We start from the raw sequence: 12,222 nt of genomic DNA, 5'->3' as shown, positions 1-12,222 counted from the left end.
GTTGTTGTGTTGTTCATATTGTTACGTGTGGACGGGGCCGCTCCTAGCCAAATCAGGGCCCTACGAAGAAATGTATTTGTTTTATTTGTGTGAAACCATTTTTATACTACAAACCCCAAAACCAGTGGAGTTGTCACGTTGTGTAAATGGTAAATAAAAACAGAATACAATGATTTGCAAATCCTTTTCAACTTATATTCAATTGAATAGACTGTAAAGACAAGATACTTAACGTTCGAACTGAGAAACTTAATTTTTTGCAAATATTAGTGTTGCAGCGCGGATTCGAACCCAAGATTTTCCCTCAGCAAGATCACACTCCCTGTCTGGCAGCATGTCAGGACACGCCCCCACCGATTGCATCACGCCCTCTCTTCGCCGCAGCTGCAGGCGGTTAGTCATCAGCACACCTGGCAGTAATCAGGAGGACAGCATAAGAACCAGTCACTCCTTGGGACCTACGCCGGAACGTCGTTAACTCTTGTAGTAAGCATTACGTCTCTGGCTTCCCTCTCGTTGTCCTCGCCTTGCTTTTGTCTTTTGCCCCTTTTTTGTCTTGTTGACTTATGTCCCTTGTTCTCCTTGCAGTTGCCTCTCTCAATCCTCGATCACTCGTTTTGGACTTGGACATTGTTGCTTGCCGCCTGCCTTCGACCACCTGCCTGTCCCCGGATCTCCCTTGTGCCTACCCTCTTGGTCAGACAAACTTTTCATCCATCACGCATGTACAACATCCTCTTGAATTATTTACATGGTTAATTCTATACTTAATCCTGCAACCAACACTTAGAGTAGCATACACATCCCACACAATCATCAAAGGTTACAATAAACCTGGTAACCTTAAGCTCTTTGTGGTGTCGTCTCCTTCCAACCCTCACGTACATAACAATTAGCTCATTTGGAATTTGATGCCTGCAACATGTTTCAAAAAAACTGGCACAAGTGGCAAAAAAGACTGAGAAAGTTGAGGAATGTTCATCAAACACTTATTTGGAACAACCCACAAGTGAACAGGCTAATTGGGAACAGGTGGGTGCCATGATCAGGTATAAAAGCAGCTTCCATGAAATGCTCAGTCATTCACAAACAAGGATGGGGCGAGGGTCACCACTTTGTGAACAAATGCGTGAGCAAATTGTCGAACAGTTTAAGAACAACATTTCTCAACGAGCAATTGCAAAGAATTTAGGGATTTCACCTTTTATGGTCCGTAATATCATCAAAAGGTTCAGAGAATCTGGAGAAATCACTGCACGTAAGCGACAAGGCCGGAAACCTTCGATTCCTCAGGCAGTAATGCATCAAAAACCAACATCTACTCAGTGGCCTAATGGTTAGAGTGTCCGCCCTGAGATCAGTGGGTTGTGAGTTCAAACCCCGGCCAAATCATACAAAAGACTATAAAAATGGGACCCATTACTTCCCTGCTTGGCACTCAGGATCAAGGGTTGAAATTAGGGCTGCAACAACTAATCGATTAAATCGATTATAAAAATAGTTGGCGATTAATTTAGTCATCGATTTGTTGGATCTATGCTATGCGCATGCAGAGAGGCTTTTTTTTTTTTTTTTAATTTTTAATTTTAATTATTTTTTTATAAACCTTTATTTATAAACTGCAACATGTACAAACAGCTGAGAAACAATAATCAAAATAAGTATGGTGCCAGTATGCTGTTTGTTTTCAATAAAATACTGGAAAGGATAGAAATGTAGTTTGTCTCCTTTATCCGATTATTAATCGATTAATCAAAGTAATAATCGATAGATTAATCGATTATCAAATTAATCGTTAGTTGCAGTACTGGTTGGAATTGGGGGTTAAATCACCAAAAATGATTCCCGGGCGTGGCACCGCTGCTGCCCACTGCTCCCCTCACCTCCCAAGGGGTAAACAAGGGGATGGGTCAAATGCAGAGGACAAATTTCACCACACCTAGTGTGTGTGTGTGACAATCATTGGTACTTTAACTGAACTTTAACTTCCTCAGGCAGTACTGCATCAAAAACCGACATCAGTGTGTAAAGGATATCACCACATGGGCTCAGGAACACTTCAGAAAACTACTGTCAGTAACTACAGTTTGTCGCTACATCTGTAAGTGCAAGTTAAAAGGCTACTATACAAAGCCACAGCCATTAATCAACAACACCCAGAAACGCCGCCGGCTTCACTGGGCCCAAGCTCATTTAAGATGGACTGATGCAAAGTGAAAAAGTGTTCTGTGGGCTGACAAGTCCACATTTCAAATTGTTTTTGGAAACTGTGGACGTCGTGTCCTCCGGACCAAAGAGGAAAAGAACCATCCGGATTGTTATAGGCACAAAGTACAAAAAAGCCAGCATCTGTGATGGTATGGGGGTGTATTAGTGCCCAAGGCATGGGTAACTTACACATCTGTGAATGCCCCATTAATGCTGAAAGGTACATACAGGTTTTGGAGCAACATATGTTGCCATCCAAGCAATGTCTTTTTCATGGACGCCCCTGCTTATTTCAGCAAGACAATTTCAAGGCACATGTTACAATAGCGTGGCTTCATAGTTAAACAAGTGTGGGTACTAGACTGGCCTGCCTGTAGTCCAGACCTGTCTCCCATTAAAATGTGTGGTGGAATATGAAGCCTAAAATACCACAACGGAGACCCCGGACTGTTGAACAACTTAAGCTGTACATCAAGCAAGAATGGGAAATAATTCCACCTAAAAAAACTAAAAAATTGGTTTCCTCAGTTCCCAAACGATTACTGAGTGTTGTTAAAAACACAGTGGTAACAATGCCTCTGTGCCAACTTTTTTGCAATGTGTTGCTGCCATTAAATTCTAAGTTAATGATTATTTGCAACAAAAAAAAGTTTTTCAGTTCGAACATTAAATATCTTGTCTTTTCAGTCTATTCAATTGAATATAAGATGAAAAGGATTTGCAAATCATTGTCTTCTGTTTTTATTTACGAATTTCACAACGTGCCAACTTTACTGGTTTTGGGTTTTGTAACATCTTCTCATGATATTACATAATTCCCTATGGTTTGATAATTTTTGTACAAATTGATAGATAACGCACTTACTTTTGAAATCACAAGTCAGGGGGACAGTTGTTTTATTGGAACCAACCATGTTTGGAGCAAATGTTAATCTTTGGGTGTACAAACTTTTCCAGCAAGGGCCGCGTATTAAAAAAGTCAAAGTATGCATGGGCTATTTTGATATATTTCTATTTTGTAAAAAGAAATGCTAAAAACAAACCACATACATACACTATATTGTCAAAAGTATTTGGCCACCTGCCTTGACTCACATATGAACTTGAAGTGCCATCCCATTCGTAACCCATAAGGTTCAATATGATGTCGGTCCACCTTTTGCAGCTATTACAGCTTCAACTCTTCTGGGAAGGCTGTCCACAAGGTTGCAGAGTGTGTTTATAGGAATTTTCGACCATTGTTCCAAAAGCGCATTGGTGAGATCACACACTGATGTTGGTCGAGAAGGCCTGGCTCTCAGTCTCCATTCTAATTCATCCCAAAGGTGTTCTATCGGGTTCAGGTCAGAACTCTGTGCAGGCCAGTCAAGTTCATCCACACCAGACTCTGTCATCCATGTCTTTATGGACCTTACTTTGTGCAGTCACTGAGCTCCTGAGAGCGGCCCATTCTTTCACAAATGTTTGTAGAAACAGTCTCCATGCCCAAGTGCTTGATTTTATACACCTGTGACCGGGCCAAGTGATTTGGACACCTGATTCTGATCATATGGATGGGTGGCCAAATACTTTTGGCAATATAGTGTATGTTTAAAGACAAAATTTAGCTATAAGCTAGTTATAGGTGAGAAAGTATACTAATATTTATTATTAAAGAGTAAAAAAAACAGTGAAAACGTGAAAAAAGAGCAAAAAGATGTAATGTAATGAGAAAGGATGACATTTGGATACTGATAATAACACACCTTGTCACTCAAAACACAAAGCTGATTCTAACTTGCGTCTTCGTTTTTATCTTTTTTAAACAATTTCAAAATGGCCCCAGCATACTTTGACTTTTCAGTATGCGACCCTTGTTGGTAAAAGTTTGAACAGCCGTCAGTTGTTAGTATCAAATTGTCAGCTTTTTTCTCATTACATCACAAATGTATGCTTTTTTTTTTTTTTACATTCTTACTGTTTTTTTTCATCCAAAAACATGCTGCGGGCCAACAAAACTGGAGCTGCGGGCCGCACTTTGGACATCCTGTGTTAGCATAGGGCTTTTTGCCTGGTCAGATAAATGTCAAGTTTAAAAGACGTGCACTTTTTCTGTCAAAATTGAAAGAGTGAATACTTTTAGTGAGAAAGTTGAAGCGCTTTATTTATGGATATTATTTCCAGGCTTTTGAGGTAGAAGGACGGCGTGGGTGTGTGAAGGATCAAGGATGACGCCGGTGATGATCGTCGAACAAAGACTCATTTATTCTTTGTATTCACCAGAAGTCAAGTCCGGCTCATTAAATATGCGAGACTCGAAGTTGCGGTCCAGCGAGGTCTGTTGCAAAAGCGTTCTGAGCGCCATTTTGCCTTTATTCGAAGAAAAATGCCCTATGCTTGTTAGAATAATTATATATAAGTTATCACACAACTCTTATGCTTAAAGGCACATAACTTGTTATCTTCCACTGCAAGTTAGGAGTGCCTCGCTGCTGCTGTTTGTGTCTTACAGACTGCTGACAGCCAAGGACGGACTTCGAGTACCTCAACGCAGATAAAACAGAGACAGGGCGAAATCACGAGTGTCAGCACATTTCCATTCTGAATAATCAGGTATTGTGTCTACTGGGGCTGCTTGCATACCCCTCCCTTCAGAAGCAGCCTCAGCGATGTAAACTAGGGAACTCCTTAATTAAAATGGGGAGCCGGGGGGCTGTACCTCAGAGCGTGGTGGGAGACTGTAACTGAGTGTGCAGCCCAAGACGTTTCTCCTCATGAGCAAAATTAAAATTGTGTCTGCTTGATTCATTGCTTCTTGTACTGTTTAATAGATAGTTCGGTGCTTAAACCTGACAATGCTTGCGCTATTTTAGGATGTTGTAACCGTTCAAATTGCAAAAAGGATAAACGTTTCTTCAAAGTTCCTTGAGAGGTAATCAAGAAGGGCGAAAGATGTCAAGAAATTACGAAACGGCGACAAGAAAACAGTCAAAGAACGTGCGAGTTTTCTGTGATCCCTTCATTAAAGGTTTCTTTGAAATGGTTTTAACGTTTAGTATTTCCTATTGAAGTATTATTTTTATACTATTTGTATTTACATTTTTGCTGTGTCTGATTATCTTCACGAGTGGTTAACAATGGGAAAATGAAAAAAACTGAGTCAAGGCTATCGATTGCTACTCGCAGTTCTGTTTCCAAGGACACGCCTTCGCTAGATGCGAAGTTAAGTCATGGAATGCAACGTTACCCAAGCAAAAACGATGCCTATTTATCCGAGATAATCTTGATACCAATTTCCCTGACCCTGTCACACACAAAGGACTTGTAGACCTCCGTGCTTTTCATCCGTTTTGTCATTTAGAATGACGTCTAGAGCAGAATATACTTTGACATGTCTAAGAACTCAACCGACGGATATCACTCGACAAATCTTTGGGATCTATTTTATTGCACAGTTTGATTTTTGTTGCCTTTTGTTATTTTAGAATAATTTGACTGTAATGTAAAAGTAAAAAGTAGTCATCAAATGAATTACTTGAGGTGTTTTTTCACGCATTACTGAAGTATTGAGTAACTTGTGAGTAACTTCTGATTTATTGAGTAGCTGTTTTTAATGGTTCTTGGACAACAACCGGAGTCAAAGTGTGTGTGTGTGTGTGTGTGTGTGTGTGTGTGTGTGTGTGTGTGTGTGTGTGTGTGTGTGTGTGTGTGTGTGTGTGTGTGTGTGTGTGTGTGTGTGTGTGTGTGTGTGTGTGTCAAACATAAAAATCATATACAATTTACTGCATTATATTTTCTCTAGTTAGAAGTAGAATTCTTGTAGGCTGCAATGTGAACATTTCTACTGACACAGGTGACATCACATGATACAAATGATCTTTTTACTAGTTTGAAAGTAATCATTGAAGATTTTTTTAGCTGCCTTGTCTGTCATTTTTTACAGTCAGTACGTTTCTATGCCTTAAATTAGTCTGCCTTGTCAAGTAATTCTGTTTCTCGTATTTTCACAGCTTCATGTGAAGTTGTAGTTTCCATGTTTTTATCTCTAACGTGACTGTTAGCCATACGCAATGTGCCTCTAGTACACTAGGGGGGGACTGTGGTCATTTCAGCTTGTTTAGCTATGTGGGGGATGTACATTGATTGATTGATTGAGATTTGTATTAGTAGATTGCACAGTACAGTACATATTCCGTACAATTGACCACTAAATGGTAACACCCGAATAATTTTTTCAACTTGTTTAAGTCGGGGTCCACGTTAATCAATTCATGGTACATACGGTAGAAGAAGAGAATGCTACATGCTAATAAGCTAGCGCTAAGGACAAACTTGCAATAACAAACATGTTTAATGTACCGTAAGATTTTTTGTTAAAATAAAGCCAATAATGCAATTTTTTGTGGTCCCCTTTATTTAGAAAAGTACCGAAAAGTACTGAAAAGTATCAAAAAATAATTTTGGTACCGGTACCAAAATATTGGTATCGAGACAACACTAGCTGTGATGGTACATTCAATGAACTTTGCTAAATCCGCTATCATTAGCATTAGCTTGGTGTGTGGTCAGCTAATGATAGCGATTTAGCAAAGTATAGCTACTATACGTTAGCTATCATTGAATGAATATCATAACTTAACAACGTTGTGATATACATTCAATGAACTTTGCTAAATTGCAATCATTAGCTCACAACACGTGCTCAAAGCCATGACAGGGTATGAATCATATGATTAAAATACAAAGGAAAGTTAGCGTCCTCTAAGCATATGCGTAAAGCTAGCAAACATCTCCTTTAATTTACTTTTTCTAAGCCAGGGGCGTCCAAAGTGCGGCTCGGGGGCCATTTGCGGCCCACAGCTAATTGTTTACCGGCCCGCCACACATTCTGGAAATACTATTGTAAAAATAAAAAAGAACATTAAAAAAAGTGGAATGAGGTGAAATCTAACGAGAAAAAGTTGCAATGTTGACAAAAAAAGCTGCAATGCAGGCTGTTTTTTTTTCTTTTGTCTTTCTTTATTTGTCTTTTTTTGCCACTGCTCAAAAAAAAAAAAAAAAGACAAAAAATCCATGTTATAATTAATTATTTTCAGGGCTCCAATTACTTCAAATATTTCACTTTAAAATGTTTTATGTGGTAAATATGGCATATATTGTGTAGTAGCCATATAAAAACATCAACGTTTTCTTTGACAAAAGCGCATAAAACAAACAAAATAATAGTTCCAGCATAAAATCGACAGATATATCTGAAGTTGATCTCGTAACTTAAGTGTTGAAAGTAAAAGAAAAACCTAATAAAAATGTATCACTTTATGAGTGGGGCACCTTTTGGATCCCAAATATATTTAGTGATTTTTTATTTATCTTTTCACTGTGAATTAAAGGCCTACTGAAATGAATTTTTTTTTATTCAAACGGGAATAGCAGATCCATTCTATGTGTCATACTTGATCATTTCGCGATATTGCCATATTTTTGCTGAAAGGATTTAGTAGAGAAAATCGACGATAAAGTTCGCAACTTTTGCTCGCTGATAAAAAAAGCCTTGCCTGTACCGGAAGTAGCGTGACGTCACAGGAGCTAGTATTCCTCACAATTCCCCGTTGTTTACAATGGAGCGAGAGATTCGGAGCGACAAAGCGACGATTATCCCATTAATTTGAGCGAGGATGAAAGATTCGTAGATGAGGAACGTTACAGTGAAGCACTAGAGAGACAGTGATGGACGTATCTTTTTTCGCTCCGACCGTAACTTAGGTACAAGCTGGCTCATTGGATTCCACACTCTCTCCTTTTTTTATTGTGGGTCACGGATTTGTATTTTAAACCACCTCGGATACTATATCCTCTTGAAAATGAGAGTCGAGAACGCGAAATGGACATTTAAAGTGACTTTTATCTCCACGACAATACATCGGTGACACACTTAGCTACTGAGCTAACGTGATAGCATCGTTCTCCAATGAAGATAGAAACAAAAGAAATAAACCCGACTGGAAGGATAGACAGAAGATCAACAATACTATTAAACCATGTACATGTAACTACACGGTTAAAAATTCTCAGCCTGGTAAGGCTTAACAATGCTGTTGCTAACGACGCTAAGGCTAATTTAGCAACTTAGCAACCGGACCTCACAGAACTATGATAAAAACATTAGCGCTCCACCTACGCCAGCCAGCCCTCCTCTTCCCATCAACAGCCGTGCTCACCTGCGTTCCAGCGATTGACGGCGCGACGAAGGACTTCATCCGTGGGTTTGGCGGCAAGCATCAGCTAGGCGTAGTAAGTAGTCCTTGTTGTGTTGCTGTAAGTATTGTACTTAGCCGCTAATACACCGATCGATCCCACCTACAACGTTCTTCTTTGCAGCCTCCATTGTTCATTCAACAAATTGCAAAAGATTCACCAACACAGATGTCCAGAATACTGTGGAATTTTGTCGAAGAAAACAAGAGGTTTTTGTATCGGGTCGATGGGGTACAACCACTTCCGTGGATTTTGTGACGTCACGCGCATAAATCATATCCAAAGGAGTTTTTCAACCGGAAGTGTGGCGGGAATTTTAAAATTGCACTTTATAAGTTAACCCGGCCGTATTGGCATGTGTTGCAATGTTAAGATTTCATCATTGATATATAAACTATCAGACTGCGTGGTCGGTAGTAGTGGCTTTCAGTAGGCCTTTAAAATCAATGGTGTCCTGCATTATTGATATTTTAGGGCTCTAATTACTAAATACTACATATTTCAGTTTTACTATAAAAAAAACTAACTTTCTTTTGACAGAAAAGCCATAAAACATTTATTTTTATTTGTATTACTTTATATCAACTTGAAGTTGATATAGAGATTTACTGTAAGCGTTAAATAATTTAAAAAAAATAATAATCTGACTCATTTTTAACATTTTAATGACTGAGACCCTTTATGGTTCCCGGGACCCCTAAAGGTAAAATAAATAAAAAATCCATATATTTTGTTATGGTTTTAAAATGAAAAATATCAAAATGGCCCCCACATGCTTTAATTTTTCCGTGTGCAGCCCTCAGTGGAAAAAGTTTGGACACCCCTGTTCTAAGCGCTTCTTGCCACAAAAAGGGCCCCCAACGTATGTCGACGTTACACACAGGCAAAAAAAAAAAGTACAGTTTATTTTAACCTTCGTCCAAAAGTTCAACGTTTCTCTACTTTTTACACAACTTGCAAGAGCAGATTGATTGAGACTTTTATTAGTAGGTTGCACAGTGAAGTACATATTCTGTACAATTGAACACATTGGTAACACCCGAATAAGTTTTTCAACTTGTTTAAGTCAGGGTCCAGATTTCACAGAGAAGCATATTCAGTACACCTGAATCTAATAAATATTGCTAAAATAAATTCAACTGACTTAATCTTGTGCCTGATATCTTTGTCGGGTGTTGTGATTACAATCTTGATCAGCAAAACGCAAGGCATAAAATCATCCTTAACGTTTTCAACAGGATATCAGATTTTCATTGAAAACCAAATCATGCGAAACATGTTGCGTACAAAAACTGTAAAATATATTGATATATTGAATACATTGGCATCTGCAGTATCGCCTATTCACTATTGAAGCATTTCTGACTGTGTAGACAAAATATTATTGCAACCTTACAAGAATTACCCTGAGAGGAGTAAGGGTGTGTAAAACAAGATTTGTTTTACTTTTCAAGCAGTTAAAAATATACATTTAAAGCTTTATGTTGTATTTTACTGCTCCGTCTAACAAGCGAAACGTTTATTCAAAAGGCCGCAGTACCAAAAACTTCTGCTTTGGAAACGTTGCACACTTGAGTGTGACCGTATGAAAAGATGCACTTCCACTGTGTTTCCTGTGCTCTTATTTTTATTACAACATACACCAAATGGTGGCGCTGTTTCTAAACCACTAACCTTCGACTTCTCCTCACATAAGTCAAATTGACATGAAATTTCTCACACAGTGCTTGTGTTTGGTCAAATCACCACTAGCACCCTCAGGGCTCTCACAAGCCCTTCAGCAAGATCGGTTGCAAAACACGGCTGCAGTCAAGCAAAAGGGGCGGGACTTAGCAACTATTGGTTTGATGTTTTACATCAGAGGTGTCCAAAGTGCAGTCTCGGGTCCATTTGCAGCTATTTCTAAGAATATTACACAAAATCAAATAAATCAAAAAATATTAAAAACAAGTGGAACGTTGCACACTTAAGTGTGACCGTATGAAAAGATGCACCTCGACTGTTTCCTGTGTGCTATTATTTTTCTGACAACATACACCACATGGTGGAGCAAACAGGTGAAAAAGTTGCACATTTGATAACACAAAATGGTCATTACTCAAAAAGTAACAATGAATCAAAATCAATGTTATGAATTACTTTCCACTTTGAAATATTTTTTGGGGGGAAATATGCAGCTGAGACAGGCTCCAACACTCCCCGCCACCCCGAAAGGGACAAGCGGTAGAAAAATGGATGGATGGATATTTAATTGTTTTTTTTTTTAATACAAAAACTAATAATTGACGGATAGATTTGAAGTTGATCGAGAGATTTAAGTGTTGAAAGTTTTTATTATTTTTAAGTATGACTTATTTTTAACACTTTGGGTTCCTTTTGGATCACCAAAAATAGTGGATTTTTCTTAACTGCAATTGCTCAAAAAAATTATGAAACAAAATCAATGTTATGAACTATTGACCTATTTAATACTCCTCTTACCTCACATCAAATATTCCATTTTAATATTTTGGCGAAAAATATTGCACATGTGTTTCTGCCATTAAAAAAAACTGGGTTTTCTTTGACTAGCAAGTCACAAAATATCAAAAATACTTTTTTTCTTAGTATCAATGGATAGACCTGATGTTCTCGAGATTTAAGCGTTAAATGATTAAAAAAAATAAATGTTTAGATTTTTTTTAACACTTTTATGAGGGGCCCTTTTGAAACCCCAAGAATTTTAGTGGATTTTTTTTTTTTTATGTCATTGCTCAAAAACTAATCAATCAAAATCCGTGTTACAAATTATAGACCAGGTGTGTCCACACTTTTTAAGCAGGCGAGCTACTTTCCAATTGATCAAGTCAAGTAGGGATCTACCTCATTCATATATATCATTTATATGTATTTATTTATGAAAGATACGTTTTTGTTGACAAGTTAAAGGTGTTTAATGATAATACAAGCATGTTTAAGTTTAACATCCCTTTATTTCATGAAGACAAGAATATAAGTAGGTGTATTACCTGAGTTTGATGACTTGCATTGATTGGAATCAGACAGTAGTGCTGATAACGTCCACATTTTCAAACGGAGAAAAAAACTCCTCCTTTCTGTCCAATACCACACAAAAGTGGTTGGTTTTTGCCATCTTATTTGTCCAGCTTCCATACTCCTTTTTAAACACCTTACAAGAAATACATTGGCGGCAAACTCCGTAGCTTGCTAGCTTGTGCACGCTAGCTTTCTGAGACTCTTATTTTGTTAGCCCACGCAGGGTGGAGCAGCGCTTTTATTGTGAAGACAGGAACTGTGCAGTCGGTCTTTAGAGTATTGACGCCTCTCGCCTTCCTGTCAGTCCTTGTTGTCTTAATAATTAGCTAGCAGCAGCCAGCGTCATCTCACAAGACCGTCGGGTGCCGTGAATGTCAATCAAGTGACGTCATAGTGAAGATTTATGATCGCTAATTAACTTTTTTTTTTATAATACCGCATGGCTCGCGATCAACGTAATGGACACACCTGTATATTGACCTATAAAAGGCTCCAATTACTTCACATCAAATCAGTTTGGTATATTTTTTCAGTTTTTGCCCCAAAAAACTGGGTTTTCATTGACAAAAACGGCACTTTTTTTAAAATCTTATATCGACGGACCAAAAGTTGATCAAGTTTGGACACTGCTGGTTTACATGTCCTGTATGCTTGCATGACTTACACCAGTGTTTTTCAACCACTGTGCCGCGGCACACTAGTTAAAGTACCCATGATTGTCACACACACACTAGGTGTGGCGAG

This window comes from Entelurus aequoreus, linkage group LG06 (genome assembly GCF_033978785.1).
Source record: "Entelurus aequoreus isolate RoL-2023_Sb linkage group LG06, RoL_Eaeq_v1.1, whole genome shotgun sequence".
NCBI classification, from domain to species: Eukaryota; Metazoa; Chordata; class Actinopteri; order Syngnathiformes; family Syngnathidae; genus Entelurus; species Entelurus aequoreus.
This window is presented reverse-complemented; position numbering follows the sequence as displayed.